Source organism: Camelina sativa, chromosome 18 (assembly GCF_030686135.1).
Source record: "Camelina sativa cultivar CO46 ecotype springtype chromosome 18, ASM3068613v1".
NCBI classification, from domain to species: Eukaryota; Viridiplantae; Streptophyta; class Magnoliopsida; order Brassicales; family Brassicaceae; genus Camelina; species Camelina sativa.
The window spans coordinates 7,053,532-7,079,024 of record NC_141897.1 but is presented as its reverse complement, the minus strand read 5'-3'; positions in this window follow the sequence as shown (position 1 = coordinate 7,079,024).

Genomic DNA, 25,493 nt, shown 5'->3' with positions numbered 1-25,493 from the left:
TAAAACAGAGAAAACAGGCTAAAACCGAGAGAAAACATTTACTCGAAGCAGTAAACAGCTATATTACTCTTTATAGGGTCAAAATATGTAACAATCCAATGAATTTGACTAATTATAAGAGTTCGGGTTGAATTTGAAGTGTTTACACACCTCTTTTACCCATTTTGTCCCGAAACAGGCTAAAACAGAGAAAACATTGATTCGAAGCACTAAACAGCTTTGTTACTGTTTATAGGGTCTGAATGTGTGACAATCTAATGCCTTTGACTAACCGTAAGAGTTCGGGATGAATTTGGAGTGTTTAGACAACACTTAAACCCGTTTTATCCCAAAACAGGCTTAAACATAGAAAACAGGCTAAAACCGAGAGAAAACATTGATTCAAAGGAGTAAACAGCTATGTTACTATTTCTAGGGTCAAAATATGTAACAATCCAATGCATTTGACTAATTATAAGAGTTCGGGTTGAATTTGGAGTGTTTAGACACCACATTTACCCATTTTGTCCCAAAATAGGCTAAAACAGAGAAAACAGGCTAAACCGAGAGAAAACATTTACTCGAAGCTGTAAACAGCTATATTACTCTTTATAGGGTCAAAATATGTAACAATCCAATGAATTTGACTAATTATAAGAGTTCGGGTTGAATTTGAAGTGATTACACACCACTTTTACCCATTTTGTCCCGAAACAGGCTAAAACAGAGAAAACATTTCTTCGAAGCAGTAAACAGCTTTGTTACTGTTTATAGGGTCAGAATGTGTGACAATCTAATGCCTTTGACTTACCGTAAGAGTTTGGGATGAATTTGGAGTGTTTAGACAACACTTAAACCCATTTTATCCCAAAACATGCTTAAACAGAGAAAACAGGCCAAAACCGAGAGAAAACATTGATTCAAAGGAGTAAACAGCTATGTTACTATTCATAGGGTCAAAATATGTAACAATCCAATGCATTTGGCTAATTATAAGAGTTCGGGTTGAATTTGGAGTGTTTAGACACCACTTTTACCCATTTTGTCCCAAAATAGGCTAAAACAGAGAAAACAGGCTAAAACCGAGAGAAAACATTGATTTGAAGCAGTAAACAGCTATTTACTATTTCTAGGGTCAAATTATGTAACAATCCAATGCATTTGACTAATTATAAGAGTTCGGGTTGAATTTGGAGTGCTTAGACACCACTTTTACCCATTTTGTCCCAAAATAGGCTAAAACAGAGAAAACAGGCTAAACCGAGAGAAAACATTTACTCGAAGCAGTAAACAGCTATATTACTCTTTATAGGGTCAAAATTTGTAACAATCCAATGAATTTGACTAATTATAAGAGTTCGGGTTCAATTTGAAGTGTTTACACACCACTTTTACCCATTTTGTCCCGAAACAGGCTAAAACAGAGAAAACATTTCTTCGAAGCAGTAAACAGCTTTGTTACTGTTTACAGGGTCAGAATGTGTGACAATTTAATGCCTTTGACTAACCGTAAGAGTTCGGGATGAATTTGGAGTGTTTAGACAACACTTAAACCCGTTTTATCCCAAAACAGGCTTAAACATAGAAAACAGGCTAAAACCGAGAGAAAACATTGATTCAAAGGAGTAAACAGCTATGTTACTATTTCTAGGGTCAAAATATGTAATAATCCAATGCATTTGGCTAATTATAAGAGTTCGGGTTGTATTTGGAGTGTTTAGACACCACTTTTACCCATTTTGTCCCGAAACAGGCTAAAACAGAGAAAACGGGCTAAAACCGAGAGAAAACATTTACTCGAAGCAGTAAGCAGCTATATTACTCTTTATAGGGTCAAAATATGTAACAATCCAATGAATTTGACTAATTATAAGAGTTCGGGTTGAATTTGAAGTGTTTACACACCACTTTTACCCATTTTGTCTCGAAACAGGCTAAAACCGAGAAAACATTGATTCGAAGCACAAACAGCTTTATTACTGTTTCTAGGGTCAGAATGTGTGAGGATACAAATGTATTTGACTAATTGTAAGAGTTCGCGATGAATTTGGAGTGTTTAGACAACATTTAAACCTGTTTTATCCCAAAACAGGCTTAAACAGAGAAAACAGGCTAAACCGAGAGAAAACATTGATTCAAAGGAGTAAACAGCTATGTTACTATTTATAGGGTCAAATTATGTAACAATCCAATGCATTTGACTAATTATAAGAGTTCGGGTTGAATTTGGAGTGCTTAGACACCACTTTTACCCATTTTGTCCCAAAATAGGCTAAAACAGAGAAAACAGGCTAAACCGAGAGAAAACATTTACTCGAAGCAGTAAACAGCTATATTACTCTTTATAGGGTCAAAATATGTAACAATCCAATGAATTTGACTAATTATAAGAGTTCGGGTTCAATTTGAAGTGTTTACACACCACTTTTACCCATTTTGTCCCGAAACAGGCTAAAACAGAGAAAACATTTCTTCGAAGCAGTAAACAGATTTGTTACTGTTTACAGGGTCAGAATGTGTGACAATTTAATGCCTTTGACTAACCGTAAGAGTTCGGGATGAATTTGGAGTGTTTAGACAACACTTAAACCCGTTTTATCCCAAAACAGGCTTAAACATAGAAAACAGGCTAAAACCGAGAGAAAACATTGATTCAAAGGAGTAAACAGCTATGTTACTATTACTAGGGTCAAAATATGTAACAATCCAATGCATTTGACTAATTATAAGAGTTCGGGTTGAATTTGGAGTGTTTAGACACCACTTTTACCCATTTTGTCCCAAAATAGGCTAAAACAGAGAAAACAGGCTAAACCGAGAGAAAACATTTACTCGAAGCAGTAAACAGCTATATTACTCTTTATAAGGTCAAAATATGTAACAATCCAATGAATTTGACTAACTATAAGAGTTCGGGTTGAATTTGAAGTGTTTACACACCACTTTTACCCATTTTGTCCCGAAACAGGCTAAAACAGAGAAAACATTTCTTCGAAGCAGTAAACAGCTTTGTTACTGTTTACAGGGTCAGAATGTGTGACAATCTAATGCCTTTGACTAACCGTAAGAGTTCGGGATGAATTTGGAGTGTTTAGACAACACTTAAACCGTTTTATCCCAAAACAGGCTTAAACAGAGAAAACAGGCTAAAACCGAGAGAAAACATTGATTCAAAGCAGTAAAATGCTTTGTTACTGTTTACAGGGTCAGAATGTGTGACAATTTAATGCCTTTGACTAACCGTAAGAGTTCGGGATGAATTTGGAGTGTTTAGACAACACTTAAACCCGTTTTATCCCAAAACAGGCTTAAACATAGAAAACAGGCTAAAACCGAGAGAAAACATTGATTCAAAGGAGTAAACAGCTATGTTACTATTTCTAGGGTCAAAATATGTAATAATCCAATGCATTTGGCTAATTATAAGAGTTCGGGTTGTATTTGGAGTGTTTAGACACCACTTTTACCCATTTTGTCCCGAAACAGGCTAAAACAGAGAAAACATTTCTTCGAAGCAGTAAACAGCTTTGTTACTGTTTACAGGGTCAGAATGTGTGACAATTTAATGCCTTTGACTAACCGTAAGAGTTCGGGATGAATTTGGAGTGTTTAGACAACACTTAAACCCGTTTTATCCCAAAACAGGCTTAAACATAGAAAACAGGCTAAAACCGAGAGAAAACATTGATTCAAAGGAGTAAACAGCTATGTTACTATTTCTAGGGTCAAAATAGGTAATAATCCAATGCATTTGGCTAATTATAAGAGTTCGGGTTGTATTTGGAGTGTTTAGACACCACTTTTACCCATTTTGTCCCGAAACAGGCTAAAACAGAGAAAACGGGCTAAAACTGAGAGAAAACATTTACTCGAAGCAGTAAACAGCTATATTACTCTTTATAGGGTCAAAATATGTAACAATCCAATGAATTTGACTAATTATAAGAGTTCGGGTTGAATTTGAAGTGTTTACACACCACTTTTACCCATTTTGTCTCGAAACAGGCTAAAACCGAGAAAACATTGATTCGAAGCACAAACAGCTTTATTACTGTTTCTAGGGTCAGAATGTGTGAGAATACAAATGCATTTGACTAATTGTAAGAGTTCGCGATGAATTTGGAGTGTTTAGACAACACTTAAACCCGTTTTATCCCAAAACAGGCTTAAACAGAGAAAACAGGCTAAACCGAGAGAAAACATTGATTCAAAGGAGTAAACAGCTATGTTACTATTTATAGGGTTAAAAATATGTAACAATCCAATGCATTTGACTAATTATAAGAGTTTGGGTTGAATTTGGAGTGTTTAGAAACCACTTTTACCCATTTTATCCCAAAATAGGCTAAAACAGAGAAAACATGCTAAAACCGAGAGAAAACATTTACTCGAAGCAGTAAACAGCTATATTACTCTTTATAGGGTCAAAATATGTAACAATCCAATGAATTTGACTAATTATAAGAGTTCGGGTTGAATTTGAAGTGTTTACACACCTCTTTTACCCATTTTGTCCCGAAACAGGCTAAAACAGAGAAAACATTGATTCGAAGCATTAAACAGCTTTGTTACTGTTTATAGGGTCTGAATGTGTGACAATCTAATGCCTTTGACTAACCGTAAATGTTCGGGATGAATTTGGAGTGTTTAGACAACACTTAAACCCGTTTTATCCCAAAACAGGCTTAAACATAGAAAACAGGCTAAAACCGAGAGAAAACATTGATTCAAAGGAGTAAACAGCTATGTTACTATTTCTAGGGTCAAAATATGTAACAATCCAATGCATTTGACTAATTATAAGAGTTCGGGTTGAATTTGGAGTGTTTAGACACCACTTTTACCCATTTTGTCCCAAAATAGGCTAAAACAGAGAAAACAGGCTAAACCGAGAGAAAACATTTACTCGAAGCAGTAAACAGCTATATTACTCTTTATAGTGTCAAAATATGTAACAATCCAATGAATTTGACTAATTATAAGAGTTCGGGTTGAATTTGAAGTGATTACACACCACTTTTACCCATTCTGTCCCGAAACAGGCTAAAACAGAGAAAACATTTCTTCGAAGCAGTAAACAGCTTTGTTACTGTTTATAGGGTCAGAATGTGTGACAATCTAATGCCTTTGACTTACCGTAAGAGTTCGGGATGAATTTGGAGTGTTTAGACAACACTTAAACCCGTTTTATCCCAAAACATGCTTAAACAGAGAAAACAGGCCAAAACAGAGAGAAAACATTGATTCAAAGGAGTAAACAGCTATGTTACTATTTCTAGGGTCAAAATATGTAACAATCCAATGCATTTGGCTAATTATAAGAGTTCGGGTTGAATTTGGAGTGTTTAGACACCACTTTTACCCATTTTGTCCCAAAATAGGCTAAAACAGAGAAAACAGGCTAAAACCGAGAGAAAACATTGATTTGAAGCAGTAAACAGCTATTTACTATTTCTAGGGTCAAAATATGTAACAATCCAATGCATTTGGCTAATTATAAGAGTTCGGGTTGAATTTGGAGTGTTTAGACACTACTTTTACCCATTTTGTCCCAAAATAGGCTAAAACAGAGAAAACAGGCTAAACCGAGAGAAAACATTTACTCGAAGCAGTAAACAGCTATATTACTCTTTATAGGGTCAAAATATGTAACAATCCAATGAATTTGACTAATTATAAGAGTTCGGGTTGAATTTGAAGTGTTTACACACCACTTTTACCCATTTTGTCCCGAAACAGGCTAAAACAGAGAAAACATTTCTTCGAAGCAGTAAACAGCTTTGTTACTGTTTACAGGGTCAGAATGTGTGACAATTTAATGCCTTTGACTAACCGTAAGAGTTCGGGATGAATTTGGAGTGTTTAGACAACACTTAAACCCGTTTTATCCCAAAACAGGCTTAAACATAGAAAACAGGCTAAAACCGAGAGAAAACATTGATTCAAAGGAGTAAACAGCTATGTTACTATTTCTAGGGTCAAAATATGTAATAATCCAATGCATTTGGCTAATTATAAGAGTTCGGGTTGTATTTGGAGTGTTTAGACACCACTTTTACCCATTTTGTCCCGAAACAGGCTAAAACAGAGAAAACGGGCTAAAACCGAGAGAAAACATTTACTCGAAGCAGTAAACAGCTATATTACTCTTTATAGGGTCAAAATATATATAACAATCCAATGAATTTGACTAATTATAAGAGTTCGGGTTGAATTTGAAGTGTTTACACACCACTTTTACCCATTTTGTCTCGAACCAGGCTAAAACCGAGAAAACATTGATTCGAAGCACAAACAGCTTTATTACTGTTTCTAGGGTCAGAATGTGTGAGAATACAAATGCATTTCACTAATTGTAAGAGTTCGCGATGAATTTGGAGTGTTTAGACAACATTTAAACCCATTTTATCCCAAAACATGCTTAAACAGACAAAACAGGCTAAACCGAGAGAAAACATTGATTCAAAGGAGTAAACAGCTATGTTACTATTTATAGGGTAAAAATATGTAACAATCCAATGCATTTGACTAATTATAAGAGTTTGGGTTGAATTTGGAGTGTTTAGAAACCACTTTTACCCATTTTATCCCAAAATAGGCTAAAACAGAGAAAACAGGCTAAAACCGAGAGAAAACATTTACTCGAAGCAGTAAACAGCTATATTACTCTTTATAGGGTCAAAATATGTAACAATCCAATGAATTTGACTAATTATAAGAGTTCGGGTTGAATTTGAAGTGTTTACACACCTCTTTTACCCATTTTGTCCCGAAACAGGCTAAAACAGAGAAAACATTGATTCGAAGCACTAAACAGCTTTGTTACTATTTATAGGGTCTGAATGTGTGACAATCTAATGCCTTTGACTAACCGTAAGAGTTCGGGATGAATTTGGAGTGTTTAGACAACACTTAAACCCGTTTTATCCCAAAACAGGCTTAAACATAGAAAACAGGCTAAAACCGAGAGAAAACATTGACTCAAAGGAGTAAACAGCTATGTTACTATTTCTAGGGTCAAAATATGTAACAATCCAATGCATTTGACTAATTAGAAGAGTTCGGGTTGAATTTGGAGTGTTTAGACACCACTTTTACCCATTTTGTCCCAAAATAGGCTAAAACAGAGAAAACAGGCTAAACCGAGAGAAAACATTTACTCGAAGCAGTAAACAGCTATATTACTCTTTATAGGGTCAAAATATGTAACAATCCAATGAATTTGACTAATTATAAGAGTTCGGGTTGAATTTGAAGTGTTTACACACCACTTTTACCCATTTTGTCCCGAAACAGGCTAAAACAGAGAAAACATTTCTTCGAAGCAGTAAACAGCTTTGTTACTGTTTACAGGGTCAGAATGTGTGACAATTTAATGCCTTTGACTAACCGTAAGAGTTCGGGATGAATTTGGAGTGTTTAGACAACACTTAAACCCGTTTTATCCCAAAACAGGCTTAAACATAGAAAACAGGCTAAAACCGAGAGAAAACATTGATTCAAAGGAGTAAACAGCTATGTTACTATTTCTAGGGTCAAAATATGTAATAATCCAATGCATTTGGCTAATTATAAGAGTTCGGGTTGTATTTGGAGTGTTTAGACACCACTTTTACCCATTTTGTCCCGAAACAGGCTAAAACAGAGAAAACGGGCTAAAACCGAGAGAAAACATTTACTCGAAGCAGTAAACAGCTATATTACTCTTTATAGGGTCAAAATATATATAACAATCCAATGAATTTGACTAATTATAAGAGTTCGGGTTGAATTTGAAGTGTTTACACACCACTTTTACCCATTTTGTCTCGAACCAGGCTAAAACCGAGAAAACATTGATTCGAAGCACAAACAGCTTTATTACTGTTTCTAGGGTCAGAATGTGTGAGAATACAAATGCATTTCACTAATTGTAAGAGTTCGCGATGAATTTGGAGTGTTTAGACAACATTTAAACCCATTTTATCCCAAAACATGCTTAAACAGACAAAACAGGCTAAACCGAGAGAAAACATTGATTCAAAGGAGTAAACAGCTATGTTACTATTTATAGGGTAAAAATATGTAACAATCCAATGCATTTGACTAATTATAAGAGTTTGGGTTGAATTTGGAGTGTTTAGAAACCACTTTTACCCATTTTATCCCAAAATAGGCTAAAACAGAGAAAACAGGCTAAAACCGAGAGAAAACATTTACTCGAAGCAGTAAACAGCTATATTACTCTTTATAGGGTCAAAATATGTAACAATCCAATGAATTTGACTAATTATAAGAGTTCGGGTTGAATTTGAAGTGTTTACACACCTCTTTTACCCATTTTGTCCCGAAACAGGCTAAAACAGAGAAAACATTGATTCGAAGCACTAAACAGCTTTGTTACTATTTATAGGGTCTGAATGTGTGACAATCTAATGCCTTTGACTAACCGTAAGAGTTCGGGATGAATTTGGAGTGTTTAGACAACACTTAAACCCGTTTTATCCCAAAACAGGCTTAAACATAGAAAACAGGCTAAAACCGAGAGAAAACATTGACTCAAAGGAGTAAACAGCTATGTTACTATTTCTAGGGTCAAAATATGTAACAATCCAATGCATTTGACTAATTAGAAGAGTTCGGGTTGAATTTGGAGTGTTTAGACACCACTTTTACCCATTTTGTCCCAAAATAGGCTAAAACAGAGAAAACAGGCTAAACCGAGAGAAAACATTTACTCGAAGCAGTAAACAGCTATATTACTCTTTATAGGGTCAAAATATGTAACAATCCAATGAATTTGACTAATTATAAGAGTTCGGGTTGAATTTGAAGTGTTTACACACCACTTTTACCCATTTTGTCCCGAAACAGGCTAAAACAGAGAAAACATTTCTTCGAAGCAGTAAACAGCTTTGTTACTGTTTACAGGGTCAGAATGTGTGACAATTTAATGCCTTTGACTAACCGTAAGAGTTCGGGATGAATTTGGAGTGTTTAGACAACACTTAAACCCGTTTTATCCCAAAACAGGCTTAAACATAGAAAACAGGCTAAAACCGAGAGAAAACATTGATTCAAAGGAGTAAACAGCTATGTTACTATTTCTAGGGTCAAAATATGTAATAATCCAATGCATTTGGCTAATTATAAGAGTTCGGGTTGTATTTGGAGTGTTTAGACACCACTTTTACCCATTTTGTCCCGAAACAGGCTAAAACAGAGAAAACGGGCTAAAACCGAGAGAAAACATTTACTCGAAGCAGTAAACAGCTATATTACTCTTTATAGGGTCAAAATATATATAACAATCCAATGAATTTGACTAATTATAAGAGTTCGGGTTGAATTTGAAGTGTTTACACACCACTTTTACCCATTTTGTCTCGAACCAGGCTAAAACCGAGAAAACATTGATTCGAAGCACAAACAGCTTTATTACTGTTTCTAGGGTCAGAATGTGTGAGAATACAAATGCATTTCACTAATTGTAAGAGTTCGCGATGAATTTGGAGTGTTTAGACAACATTTAAACCCATTTTATCCCAAAACATGCTTAAACAGACAAAACAGGCTAAACCGAGAGAAAACATTGATTCAAAGGAGTAAACAGCTATGTTACTATTTATAGGGTAAAAATATGTAACAATCCAATGCATTTGACTAATTATAAGAGTTTGGGTTGAATTTGGAGTGTTTAGAAACCACTTTTACCCATTTTATCCCAAAATAGGCTAAAACAGAGAAAACAGGCTAAAACCGAGAGAAAACATTTACTCGAAGCAGTAAACAGCTATATTACTCTTTATAGGGTCAAAATATGTAACAATCCAATGAATTTGACTAATTATAAGAGTTCGGGTTGAATTTGAAGTGTTTACACACCTCTTTTACCCATTTTGTCCCGAAACAGGCTAAAACAGAGAAAACATTGATTCGAAGCACTAAACAGCTTTGTTACTATTTATAGGGTCTGAATGTGTGACAATCTAATGCCTTTGACTAACCGTAAGAGTTCGGGATGAATTTGGAGTGTTTAGACAACACTTAAACCCGTTTTATCCCAAAACAGGCTTAAACATAGAAAACAGGCTAAAACCGAGAGAAAACATTGACTCAAAGGAGTAAACAGCTATGTTACTATTTCTAGGGTCAAAATATGTAACAATCCAATGCATTTGACTAATTAGAAGAGTTCGGGTTGAATTTGGAGTGTTTAGACACCACTTTTACCCATTTTGTCCCAAAATAGGCTAAAACAGAGAAAACAGGCTAAACCGAGAGAAAACATTTACTCGAAGCAGTAAACAGCTATATTACTCTTTATAGGGTCAAAATATGTAACAATCCAATGAATTTGACTAATTATAAGAGTTCGGGTTGAATTTGAAGTGTTTACACACCACTTTTACCCATTTTGTCCCGAAACAGGCTAAAACAGAGAAAACATTTCTTCGAAGCAGTAAACAGCTTTGTTACTGTTTATAGGGTCAGAATGTGTGACAATCTAATGCCTTTGACTTACCGTAAGAGTTCGGGATGAATTTGGAGTGTTTAGACAACACTTAAACCGGTTTTATCCCAAAACATGCTTAAACAGAGAAAACAGGCCAAAACCGAGAGAAAACATTGATTCAAAGGAGTAAACAGCTATGTTACTATTTATAGGGTCAAAATATGTAACAATCCAACGCATTTGGCTAATTATAAGAGTTCGGGTTGAATTTTGAGTGTTTAGACACCACTTTTACCCATTTTGTCCCAAAATAGGCTAAAACAGAGAAAACAGGCTAAAACCGAGAGAAAACATTGATTTGAAGCAGTAAACAGCTATTAACTATTTCTAGGGTCAAAATATGTAACAATCCAATGCATTTGGCTAATTATAAGAGTTCGGGTTGAATTTGGAGTGTTTAGACACTACTTTTACCCATTTTGTCCCAAAATAGGCTAAAACAGAGAAAACAGGCTAAACCGAGAGAAAACATTTACTCGAAGCAGTAAACAGCTATATTACTCTTTATAGGGTCAAAATATGTAACAATCCAATGAATTTGACTAATTATAAGAGTTCGGGTTGAATTTGAAGTGTTTACACACCACTTTTACCCATTTTGTCCCGAAACAGGCTAAAACAGAGAAAACATTTCTTCGAAGCAGTAAACAGCTTTTTTACTGTTTACAGGGTCAGAATGTGTGACAATTTAATGCCTTTGACTAACCGTAAGAGTTCGGGATGAAATTGGAGTGTTTAGACAACACTTAAACCCGTTTTATCCCAAAACTGGCTTAAACAGAGAAAACAGGCTAAAACTGAGAGAAAACATTGATTCAAAGGAGTAAACAGCTATGTTACTATTTATAGGGTCAAAATATGTAACAATCCAATGCATTTGACTAATTATAAGAGTTCGGGTCAATTTGGAGTGTTTAGACACCACTTTTACCCATTTTGTCCCCAAATAGGCTAAAACAGAGAAAACAGGCTAAACCGAGAGAAAACATTTACTCGAAGCAGTAAACAGCTATATTACTCTTTATAGGGTCAAAATATGTAACAATCCAATGAATTTGACTAATTATAAGAGTTCGGGTTGAATTTGGAGTGTTTAGACACTACATTTACCCATTTTGTCCCAAAATAGGCTAAAACAGAGAAAACAGGCTAAACCGAGAGAAAACATTTACTCGAAGCAGTAAACAGCTATATTACTCTTTATAGGGTCAAAATATGTAACAATCCAATGAATTTGACTAATTATAAGAGTTCGGGTTGAATTTGAAGTGTTTACACACCACTTTTACCCATTTTGTCCCGAAACAGGCTAAAACAGAGAAAACATTTCTTCGAAGCAGTAAACAGCTTTGTTACTGTTTACAGGGTCAGAATGTGTGACAATTTAATGCCTTTGACTAACCGTAAGAGTTCGGGATGAATTTGGAGTGTTTAGACAACACTTAAACCCGTTTTATCCCAAAACAGGCTTAAACATAGAAAACAGGCTAAAACCGAGAGAAAACATTGATTCAAAGGAGTAAACAGCTATGTTACTATTTCTAGGGTCAAAATATGTAATAATCCAATGCATTTGGCTAATTATAAGAGTTCGGGTTGTATTGGGAGTGTTTAGACACCACTTTTACCCATTTTGTCCCGAAACAGGCTAAAACAGAGAAAACGGGTTAAAACCGAGAGAAAACATTTACTCTAAGCAGTAAACAGCTATATTACTCTTTATAGGGTCAAAATATGTAACAATCCAATGAATTCGACTAATTATAAGAGTTCAGGTTGAATTTGAAGTGTTTACACACCACTTTTACCCATTTTGTCTCGAAACAGGCTAAAACCGAGAAAACATTGATTCGAAGCACAAACAGCTTTATTACTGTTTCTAGGGTCAGAATGTGTGAGAATACAAATGCATTTGACTAATTGTAAGAGTTCGCAATGAATTTGGAGTGTTTAGACACCACTTAAACCCGTTTTATCCTAAAAAAGGCTTAAACAGAGAAAACAGGCTAAACCGAGAGAAAACATTGATTCAAAGGAGTAAACAGCTATGTTACTATTTATAGGGTAAAAATATGTAACAATCCAATGAATTTGACTAATTATAAGAGTTCGGGTTGAATTTGAAGTGTTTACACACCACTTTTACCCATTTTGTCCCGAAACAGGCTAAAACAGAGAAAACATTTCTTCGAAGCAGTAAACAGCTTTTTTACTGTTTACAGGGTCAGAATGTGTGACAATTTAATGCCTTTGACTAACCGTAAGAGTTCGGGATGAAATTGGAGTGTTTAGACAACACTTAAACCCGTTTTATCCCAAAACAGGCTTAAACAGAGAAAACAGGCTAAAACCGAGAGAAAACATTGATTCAAAGGAGTAAACAGCTATGTTACTATTTATAGGGTCAAAATATGTAACAATCCAATGCATTTGACTAATTATAAGAGTTCGGGTCAATTTGGAGTGTTTAGACACCACTTTTACCCATTTTGTCCCAAAATAGGCTAAAACAGAGAAAACAGGCTAAACCGAGAGAAAACATTTACTCGAAGCAGTAAACAGCTATATTACTCTTTATAGGGTCAAAATATGTAACAATCCAATGAATTTGACTAATTATAAGAGTTCGGGTTGAATTTGGAGTGTTTAGACACTACTTTTACCCATTTTGTCCCAAAATAGGCTAAAACAGAGAAAACAGGCTAAACCGAGAGAAAACATTTACTCGAAGCAGTAAACAGCTATATTACTCTTTATAGGGTCAAAATATGTAACAATCCAATGAATTTGACTAATTATAAGAGTTCGGGTTCAATTTGAAGTGTTTACACACCACTTTTACCCATTTTGTCCCGAAACAGGCTAAAACAGAGAAAACATTTCTTCGAAGCAGTAAACAGCTTTGTTACTGTTTACAGGGTCAGAATGTGTGACAATTTAATGCCTTTGACTAACCGTAAGAGTTCGGGATGAATTTGGAGTGTTTAGACAACACTTAAACCCGTTTTATCCCAAAACAGGCTTAAACATAGAAAACAGGTTAAAACCGAGAGAAAACATTGATTCAAAGGAGTAAACAGCTATGTTACTATTTCTAGGGTCAAAATATGTAATAATCCAATGCATTTGGCTAATTATAAGAGTTCGGGTTGTATTTGGAGTGTTTAGACACCACTTTTACCCATTTTGTCCCGAAACAGGCTAAAACAGAGAAAACGGGCTAAAACCGAGAGAAAACATTTACCCGAAGCAGTAAACAGCTATATTACTCTTTATAGGGTCAAAATATGTAACAATCCAATGAATTTGACTAATTATAAGAGTTCGGATTGAATTTGAAGTGTTTACACACCACTTTTACCCATTTTGTCCCGAAACAGGCTAAAACAGAGAAAACATTTCTTCGAAGCAGTAAACAGCTTTTTTACTGTTTACAGGGTCAGAATGTGTGACAATTTAATGCCTTTGACTAACCGTAAGAGTTCGGGATGAAATTGGAGTGTTTAGACAACACTTAAACCCGTTTTATCCCAAAACAGGCTTAAACAGAGAAAACAGGCTAAAACCGAGAGAAAACATTGATTCAAAGGAGTAAACAGCTATGTTACTATTTATAGGGTCAAAATATGTAACAATCCAATGCATTTGACTAATTATAAGAGTTCGGGTCAATTTGGAGTGTTTAGACACTACTTTTACCCATTTTGTCCCAAAATAGGCTAAAACAGAGAAAACAGGCTAAACCGAGAGAAAACATTTACTCGAAGTAGTAAACAGCTATATTACTCTTTATAGGGTCAAAATATGTAACAATCCAATGAATTTGACTAATTATAAGAGTTCGGGTTGAATTTGGAGTGTTTAGACACTACTTTTACCCATTTTGTCCCAAAATAGGCTAAAACAGAGAAAACAGGCTAAACCGAGAGAAAACATTTACTCGAAGCAGTAAACAGCTATATTACTCTTTATAGGGTCAAAATATGTAACAATCCAATGAATTTGACTAATTATAAGTGTTCGGGTTGAATTTGAAGTGTTTACACACCACTTTTACCCATTTAGTCCCGAAACAGGCTAAAACAGAGAAAACATTTCTTCGAAGCAGTAAACAGCTTTGTTACTGTTTACAGGGTCAGAATGTGTGACAATTTAATGCCTTTGACTAACCGTAAGAGTTCGGGATGAATTTGGAGTGTTTAGACAACACTTAAACCCGTTTTATCCCAAAACAGGCTTAAACATAGAAAACAGGCTAAAACCGAGAGAAAACATTGATTCAAAGGAGTAAACAGCTATGTTACTATTTCTAGGGTCAAAATATGTAATAATCCAATGCATTTGGCTAATTATAAGAGTTCGGGTTGTATTTGGAGTGTTTAGACACCACTTTTACCCATTTTGTCCCGAAACAGGCTAAAACAGAGAAAACGGGCTAAAACCGAGAGAAAACATTTACCCGAAGCAGTAAACAGCTATATTACTCTTTATAGGGTCAAAATATGTAACAATCCAATGAATTTGACTAATTATAAGAGTTCGGGTTGAATTTGAAGTGTTTACACACCACTTTTACCCATTTTGTCCCGAAACAGGCTAAAACAGAGAAAACATTTCTTCGAAGCAGTAAACAGCTTTTTTACTGTTTACAGGGTCAGAATGTGTGACAATTTAATGCCTTTGACTAACCGTAAGAGTTCGGGATGAAATTGGAGTGTTTAGACAACACTTAAACCCGTTTTATCCCAAAACAGGCTTAAACAGAGAAAACAGGCTAAAACCGAGAGAAAACATTGATTCAAAGGAGTAAACAGCTATGTTACTATTTATAGGGTCAAAATATGTAACAATCCAATGCATTTGACTAATTATAAGAGTTCGGGTCAATTTGGAGTGTTTAGACACCACTTTTACCCATTTTGTCCCAAAATAGGCTAAAACAGAGAAAACAGGCTAAACCGAGAGAAAACATTTACTCGAAGCAGTAAACAGCTATATTACTCTTTATAGGGTCAAAATATGTAACAATCTAATGAATTTGACTAATTATAAGAGTTCGGGTTGAATTTGGAGTGTTTAGACACTACTTTTACCCATTTTGTCCCAAAATAGGCTAAAACAGAGAAAACAGGCTAAACCGAGAGAAAACATTTACTCGAAGCAGTAAACAGCTATATTACTCTTTATAGGGTCAAAATATGTAACAATCCAATGAATTTGACTAATTATAAGAGTTCGGGTTGAATTTGAAGTGTTTACACACCACTTTTACCCATTTTGTCCCGAAACAGGCTAAAACAGAGAAAACATTTCTTCGAAGCAGTAAACAGCTTTGTTACTGTTTACAGGGTCAGAATGTGTGACAATTTAATGCCTTTGACTAACCGTAAGAGTTCGGGATGAATTTGGAGTGTTTAGACAACACTTAAACTCGTTTTATCCCAAAACAGGCTTAAACATAGAAAACAGGCTAAAACCGAGAGAAAACATTGATTCAAAGGAGTAAACAGCTATGTTACTATTTCTAGGGTCAAAATATGTAATAATCCAATGCATTTGGCTAATTATAAGAGTTCGGGTTGTATTTGGAGTGTTTAGACACCACTTTTACCCATTTTGTCCCGAAACAGGCTAAAACAGAGAAAACGGGCTAAAACCGAGAGAAAACATTTACCCGAAGCAGTAAACAGCTATATTACTCTTTATAGGGTCAAAATATGTAACAATCCAATGAATTTGACTAATTATAAGAGTTCGGGTTGAATTTGGAGTGTTTAGACACTACTTTTACCCATTTTGTCCCAAAATAGGCTAAAACAGAGAAAACAGGCTAAACCGAGAGAAAACATTTACTCGAAGCAGTAAACAGCTATATTACTCTTTATAGGGTCAAAATATGTAACAATCCAATGAATTTGACTAATTATAAGAGTTCGGGTTGAATTTGAAGTGTTTACACACCACTTTTACCCATTTTGTCCCGAAACAGGCTAAAACAGAGAAAACATTTCTTCGAAGCAGTAAACAGCTTTGTTACTGTTTACAGGGTCAGAATGTGTGACAATTTAATGCCTTTGACTAACCGTAAGAGTTCGGGATGAATTTGGAGTGTTTAGACAACACTTAAACCCGTTTTATCCCAAAACAGGCTTAAACATAGAAAACAGGCTAAAACCGAGAGAAAACATTGATTCAAAGGAGTAAACAGCTATGTTACTATTTCTAGGGTCAAAATATGTAATAATCCAATGCATTTGGCTAATTATAAGAGTTCGGGTTGTATTTGGAGTGTTTAGACACCACTTTTACCCATTTTGTCCCGAAACAGGCTAAAACAGAGAAAACGGGCTAAAACCGAGAGAAAACATTTACCCGAAGCAGTAAACAGCTATATTACTCTTTATAGGGTCAAAATATGTAACAATCCAATGAATTTGACTAATTATAAGAGTTCGGGTTGAATTTGAAGTGTTTACACACCACTTTTACCCATTTTGTCCCGAAACAGGCTAAAACAGAGAAAACATTTCTTCGAAGCAGTAAACAGCTTTTTTACTGTTTACAGGGTCAGAATGTGTGACAATTTAATGCCTTTGACTAACCGTAAGAGTTCGGGATGAAATTGGAGTGTTTAGACAACACTTAAACCCGTTTTATCCCAAAACAGGCTTAAACAGAGAAAACAGGCTAAAACCGAGAGAAAACATTGATTCAAAGGAGTAAACAGCTATGTTACTATTTATAGGGTCAAAATATGTAACAATCCAATGCATTTGACTAATTATAAGAGTTCGGGTCAATTTGGAGTGTTTAGACACCACTTTTACCCATTTTGTCCCAAAATAGGCTAAAACAGAGAAAACAGGCTAAACCGAGAGAAAACATTTACTCGAAGCAGTAAACAGCTATATTACTCTTTATAGGGTCAAAATATGTAACAATCCAATGAATTTGACTAATTATAAGAGTTCGGGTTGAATTTGGAGTGTTTAGACACTACTTTTACCCATTTTGTCCCAAAATAGGCTAAAACAGAGAAAACTGGCTAAACCGAGAGAAAACATTTACTCGAAGCAGTAAACAGCTATATTACTCTTTATAGGGTCAAAATATGTAACAATCCAATGAATTTGACTAATTATAAGAGTTCGGGTTGAATTTGAAGTGTTTACACACAACTTTTACCCATTTTGTCCCGAAACAGGCTAAAACAGAGAAAACATTTCTTCGAAGCAGTAAACAGCTTTGTTACTGTTTACAGGGTCAGAATGTGTGACAATTTAATGCCTTTGACTAACCGTAAGAGTTCGGGATGAATTTGGAGTGTTTAGACAACACTTAAACCCGTTTTATCCCAAAACAGGCTTAAACATAGAAAACAGGCTAAAACCGAGAGAAAACATTGATTCAAAGGAGTAAACAGCTATGTTACTATTTCTAGGGTCAAAATATGTAATAATCCAATGCATTTGGCTAATTATAAGAGTTCGGGTTGTATTTGGAGTGTTTAGACACCACTTTTACCCATTTTGTCCCGAAACAGGCTAAAACAGAGAAAACGGGCTAAAACCGAGAGAAAACATTTACCCGAAGCAGTAAACAGCTATATTACTCTTTATAGGGTCAAAATATGTAACAATCCAATGAATTTGACTAATTATAAGAGTTCGGGTTGAATTTGGAGTGTTTAGACACTACTTTTACCCATTTTGTCCCAAAATAGGCTAAAACAGAGAAAACAGGCTAAACCGAGAGAAAACATTTACTCGAAGCAGTAAACAGCTATATTACTCTTTATAGGGTCAAAATATGTAACAATCCAATGAATTTGACTAATTATAAGAGTTCGGGTTGAATTTGAAGTGTTTACACACCACTTTTACCCATTTTGTCCCGAAACAGGCTAAAACAGAGAAAACATTTCTTCGAAGCAGTAAACAGCTTTGTTACTGTTTACAGGGTCAGAATGTGTGACAATTTAATGCCTTTGACTAACCGTAAGAGTTCGGGATGAATTTGGAGTGTTTAGACAACACTTAAACCCGTTTTATCCCAAAACAGGCTTAAACATAGAAAACAGGCTAAAACCGAGAGAAAACATTGATTCAAAGGAGTAAACAGCTATGTTACTATTTCTAGGGTCAAAATATGTAATAATCCAATGCATTTGGCTAATTATAAGAGTTCGGGTTGTATTTGGAGTGTTTAGACACCACTTTTACCCATTTTGTCCCGAAACAGGCTAAAACAGAGAAAACGGGCTAAAACCGAGAGAAAACATTTACCCGAAGCAGTAAACAGCTATATTACTCTTTATAGGGTCAAAATATGTAACAATCCAATGAATTTGACTAATTATAAGAGTTCGGGTTGAATTTGAAGTGTTTACACACCACTTTTACCCATTTTGTCCCGAAACAGGCTAAAAAAGAGAAAACATTTCTTCGAAGCAGTAAACAGCTTTTTTACTGTTTACAGGGTCAGAATGTGTGACAATTTAATGCCTTTGACTAACCGTAAGAGTTCGGGATGAAATTGGAGTGTTTAGACAACACTTAAACCCGTTTTATCCCAAAACAGGCTTAAACAGAGAAAACAGGCTAAAACCGAGAGAAAACATTGATTCAAAGGAGTAAACAGCTATGTTACTATTTATAGGGTCAAAATATGTAACAATCCAATGCATTTGACTAATTATAAGAGTTCGGGTCAATTTGGAGTGTTTAGACACCACTTTTACCCATTTTGTCCCAAAATAGGCTAAAACAGAGAAAACAGGCTAAACCGAGAGAAAACATTTACTCGAAGCAGTAAACAGCTATATTACTCTTTATAGGGTCAAAATATGTAACAATCCAATGAATTTGACTAATTATAAGAGTTCGGGTTGAATTTGGAGTGTTTAGACACTACTTTTACCCATTTTGTCCCAAAATAGGCTAAAACAGAGAAAACAGGCTAAACCGAGAGAAAACATTTACTCGAAGCAGTAAACAGCTATATTACTCTTTATAGGGTCAAAATATGTAACAATCCAATGAATTTGACTAATTATAAGAGTTCGGGTTGAATTTGAAGTGTTTACACACCACTTTTACCCATTTTGTCCCGAAACAGGCTAAAACAGAGAAAACATTTCTTCGAAGCAGTAAACAGCTTTGTTACTGTTTACAGGGTCAGAATGTGTGACAATTTAATGCCTTTGACTAACCGTAAGAGTTCGGGATGAATTTGGAGTGTTTAGACAACACTTAAACCCGTTTTATCCCAAAACAGGCTTAAACATAGAAAACAGGCTAAAACCGAGAGAAAACATTGATTCAAAGGAGTAAACAGCTATGTTACTATTTCTAGGGTCAAAATATGTAATAATCCAATGCATTTGGCTAATTATAAGAGTTCGGGTTGTATTTGGAGTGTTTAGACACCACTTTTACCCATTTTGTCCCGAAACAGGCTAAAACAGAGAAAACGGGCTAAAACCGAGAGAAAACATTTACCCGAAGCAGTAAACAGCTATATTACTCTTTATAGGGTCAAAATATGTAACAATCCAATGAATTTGACTAATTATAAGAGTTCGGGTTGAATTTGAAGTGTTTACACACCACTTTTACCCATTTTGTCTGGAAACAGGCTAAAACCGAGAAAACATTGATTCGAAGCACAAACAGCTTTATTACTGTTTCTAGGGTCAGAATGTGTGAGAATACAAATGCATTTGACTAATTGTAAGAGTTCGCAATGAATTTGGAGTGTTTAGACACCACTTAAACCCGTTTTATCCCAAAACAGGCTTAAACAGAGAAAACAGGCTAAACCGAGAGAAAACATTGATTCAAAGGAGTAAACAGCTATGTTACTATTTATAGGGTAAAAATATGTAACAATCCAATGAATTTGACTAATTATAAGAGTTCGGGTTGAATTTGAAGTGTTTACACACCACTTTTACCCATTTTGTCCCGAAACAGGCTAAAACAGAGAAAACATTTCTTCGAAGCAGTAAACAGCTTTTTTACTGTTTACAGGGTCAGAATGTGTGACAATTTAATGCCTTTGACTAACCGTAAGAGTTCGGGATGAAATTGGAGTGTTTAGACAACACTTAAACCCGTTTTATCCCAAAACAGGCTTAAACAGAGAAAACAGGCTAAAACCGAGAGAAAACATTGATTCAAAGGAGTAAACAGCTATGTTACTATTTATAGGGTCAAAATATGTAACAATCCAATGCATTTGACTAATTATAAGAGTTCGGGTCAATTTGGAGTGTTTAGACACCACTTTTACCCATTTTGTCCCAAAATAGGCTAAAACAGAGAAAACAGGCTAAACCGAGAGAAAACATTTACTCGAAGCAGTAAACAGCTATATTACTCTTTATAGGGTCAAAATACGTAACAATCCAATGAATTTGACTAATTATAAGAGTTCGGGTTGAATTTGGAGTGTTTAGACACTACTTTTACCCATTTTGTCCCAAAATAGGCTAAAACAGAGAAAACAGGCTAAACCGAGAGAAAACATTTACTCGAAGCAGTAAACAGCTATATTACTCTTTATAGGGTCAAAATATGTAACAATCCAATGAAGTTGACTAATTATAAGAGTTCGGGTTGAATTTGAAGTGTTTACACACCACTTTTACCCATTTTGTCCCGAAACAGGCTAAAACCGAGAAAACATTTCTTCGAAGCAGTAAACAGCTTTGTTACTGTTTACAGGGTCAGAATGTGTGACAATTTAATGCCTTTGACTAACCGTAAGAGTTCGGGATGAATTTGGAGTGTTTAGACAACACTTAAACCCGTTTTATCCCAAAACAGGCTTAAACATAGAAAACAGGCTAAAACCGAGAGAAAACATTGATTCAAAGGAGTAAACAGCTATGTTACTATTTCTAGGGTCAAAATATGTAATAATCCAATGCATTTGGCTAATTATAAGAGTTCGGGTTGTATTTGGAGTGTTTAGACACCACTTTTACCCATTTTGTCCCGAAACAGGCTAAAACAGAGAAAACGGGCTAAAACCGAGAGAAAACATTTACCCGAAGCAGTAAACAGCTATATTACTCTTTATAGGGTCAAAATATGTAACAATCCAATGAATTTGACTAATTATAAGAGTTCGGGTTGAATTTGAAGTGTTTACACACCACTTTTACCCATTTTGTCCCGAAACAGGCTAAAACAGAGAAAACATTTCTTCGAAGCAGTAAACAGCTTTTTTACTGTTTACAGGGTCAGAATGTGTGACAATTTAATGCCTTTGACTAACCGTAAGAGTTCGGGATGAAATTGGAGTGTTTAGACAACACTTAAACCCGTTTTATCCCAAAACAGGCTTAAACAGAGAAAACAGGCTAAAACCGAGAGAAAACATTGATTCAAAGGAGTAAACAGCTATGTTACTATTTATAGGGTCAAAATATGTAACAATCCAATGCATTTGACTAATTATAAGAGTTCGGGTCAATTTGGAGTGTTTAGACACCACTTTTACCCATTTTGTCCCAAAATAGGCTAAAACAGAGAAAACAGGCTAAACCGAGAGAAAACATTTACTCGAAGCAGTAAACAGCTATATTACTCTTTATAGGGTCAAAATATGTAACAATCCAATGAATTTGACTAATTATAAGAGTTCGGGTTGAATTTGGAGTGTTTAGACACTACTTTTACCCATTTTGTCCCAAAATAGGCTAAAACAGAGAAAACTGGCTAAACCGAGAGAAAACATTTACTCGAAGCAGTAAACAGCTATATTACTCTTTATAGGGTCAAAATATGTAACAATCCAATGAATTTGACTAATTATAAGAGTTCGGGTTGAATTTGAAGTGTTTACACACAACTTTTACCCATTTTGTCCCGAAACAGGCTAAAACAGAGAAAACATTTCTTCGAAGCAGTAAACAGCTTTGTTACTGTTTACAGGGTCAGAATGTGTGACAATTTAATGCCTTTGACTAACCGTAAGAGTTCGGGATGAATTTGGAGTGTTTAGACAACACTTAAACCCGTTTTATCCCAAAACAGGCTTAAACATAGAAAACAGGCTAAAACCGAGAGAAAACATTGATTCAAAGGAGTAAACAGCTATGTTACTATTTCTAGGGTCAAAATATGTAATAATCCAATGCATTTGGCTAATTATAAGAGTTCGGGTTGTATTTGGAGTGTTTAGACACCACTTTTACCCATTTTGTCCCGAAACAGGCTAAAACAGAGAAAACGGGCTAAAACCGAGAGAAAACATTTACCCGAAGCAGTAAACAGCTATATTACTCATTATAGGGTCAAAATATGTAACAATCCAATGAATTTGACTAATTATAAGAGTTCGGGTTGAATTTGAAGTGTTTACACACCACTTTTACCCATTTTGTCTCGAAACAGGCTAAAACCGAGAAAACATTGATTCGAAGCACAAACAGCTTTATTACTGTTTCTAGGGTCAGAATGTGTGAGAATACAAATGCATTTGACTAATTGTAAGAGTTCGCGATGAATTTAGAGTGTTTAGACAACACTTAAACCCGTTTTATCCCAAAATAGGCTAAAACAGAGAAAACAGGCTAAACCGAGAGAAAACATTTACTCGAAGCAGTAAACAGCTATATTACTCTTTATAGGGTCAAAATATGTAACAATCCAATGAATTTGACTAATTATAAGAGTTCGGGTTGAATTTGAAGTGTTTACACACCACTTTTACCCATTTTGTCCCGAAACAGGCTAAAACAGAGAAAACATTTCTTCGAAGCAGTAAACAGCTTTGTTACTGTTTACAGGGTCAGAATGTGTGACAATTTAATGCCTTTGACTAACCGTAAGAGTTCGGGATGAAATTGGAGTGTTTAGACAACACTTAAACCCGTTTTATCCCAAAACAGGCTTAAACATAGAAAACAGGCTAAAACCGAGAGAAAACATTGATTCAAAGGAGTAAACAGCTATGTTACTAATTCTAGGGTCAAAATATGTAATAATCCAATACATTTGGCTAATTATAAGAGTTCGGGTTGTATTTGGAGTGTTTAGACACCACTTTTACCCATTTTGTCCCGAAACAGGCTAAAACAGAGAAAACGGGCTAAAACCGAGAGAAAACATTTACCCGAAGCAGTAAACAGCTATATTACTCTTTATAGGGTCAAAATATGTAACAATCCAATGAATTTGACTAATTATAAGAGTTCGGGTTGAATTTGAAGTGTTTACACACCACTTTTACCCATTTTGTCCCGAAACAGGCTAAAACAGAGAAAACATTTCTTCGAAGCAGTAAACAGCTTTTTTACTGTTTACAGGGTCAGAATGTGTGACAATTTAATGCCTTTGACTAACCGTAAGAGTTCGGGATGAAATTGGAGTGTTTAGACAACACTTAAACCCGTTTTATCCCAAAACAGGCTTAAACAGAGAAAACAGGCTAAAACCCAGAGAAAACATTGATTCAAAGGAGTAAACAGCTATGTTACTATTTATAGGGTCAAAATATGTAACAATCCAATGTATTTGACTAATTATAAGAGTTCGGGTCAATTTGGAGTGTTTTGACACCACTTTTACCCATTTTGTCCCAAAATAGGCTAAAACAGAGAAAACAGGCTAAACCGAGAGAAAACATTTACTCGAAGCAGTAAACAGCTATATTACTCTTTATAGGGTCAAAATATGTAACAATCCAATGAATTTGACTAATTATAAGAGTTCGGGTTGAATTTGGAGTGTTTAGACACTACTTTTACCCATTTTGTCCCAAAATAGGCTAAAACAGAGAAAACAGGCTAAACCGAGAGAAAACATTTACTCGAAGCAGTAAACAGCTATATTACTCTTTATAGGGTCAAAATATGTAACAATCCAATGAATTTGACTAATTATAAGAGTTCGGGTTGAATTTGAAGTGTTTACACACCACTTTTACCCATTTTGTCCCGAAACAGGCTAAAACAGAGAAAACATTTCTTCGAAGCAGTAAACAGCTTTGTTACTGTTTACAGGGTCAGAATGTGTGACAATTTAATGCCTTTGACTAACCGTAAGAGTTCGGGATGAATTTGGAGTGTTTAGACAACACTTAAACCCGTTTTATCCCAAAACAGGCTTAAACATAGAAAACAGGCTAAAACCGAGAGAAAACATTGATTCAAAGGAGTAAACAGCTATGTTACTATTTATAGGGTCAAAATATGTAACAATCCAATGCATTTGGCTAATTATAAGAGTTCGGGTTGTATTTGGAGTGTTTAGACACCACTTTTACCCATTTTGTCCCGAAACAGGCTAAAACAGAGAAAACGGGCTAATACCGAGAGAAAACATTTACCCGAAGCAGTAAACAGCTATATTACTCTTTATAGGGTCAAAATATGTAACAATCCAATGAATTTGACTAATTATAAGAGTTCGGGTTGAATTTGAAGTGTTTACACACCACTTTTACCCATTTTGTCCCGAAACAGGCTAAAACAGAGAAAACATTTCTTCGAAGCAGTAAACAGCTTTTTTACTGTTTACAGGGTCAGAATGTGTGACAATTTAATGCCTTTGACTAACCGTAAGAGTTCGGGATGAAATTGGAGTGTTTAGACAACACTTAAACCCGTTTTATCCCAAAACAGGCTTAAACAGAGAAAACAGGCTAAAACCGAGAGAAAACATTGATTCAAAGGAGTAAACAGCTATGTTACTATTTATAGGGTCAAAATATGTAACAATCCAATGCATTTGACTAATTATAAGAGTTCGGGTCAATTTGGAGTGTTTAGACACCACTTTTACCTATTTTGTCCCAAAATAGGCTAAAACAGAGAAAACAGGCTAAACCGAGAGAAAACATTTACTCGAAGCAGTAAACAGCTATATTACTCTTTATAGGGTCAAAATATGTAACAATCCAATGAATTTGACTAATTATAAGAGTTCGGGTTGAATTTGGAGTGTTTAGACACTACTTTTACCCATTTTGTCCCAAAATAGGCTAAAACAGAGAAAACAGGCTAAAC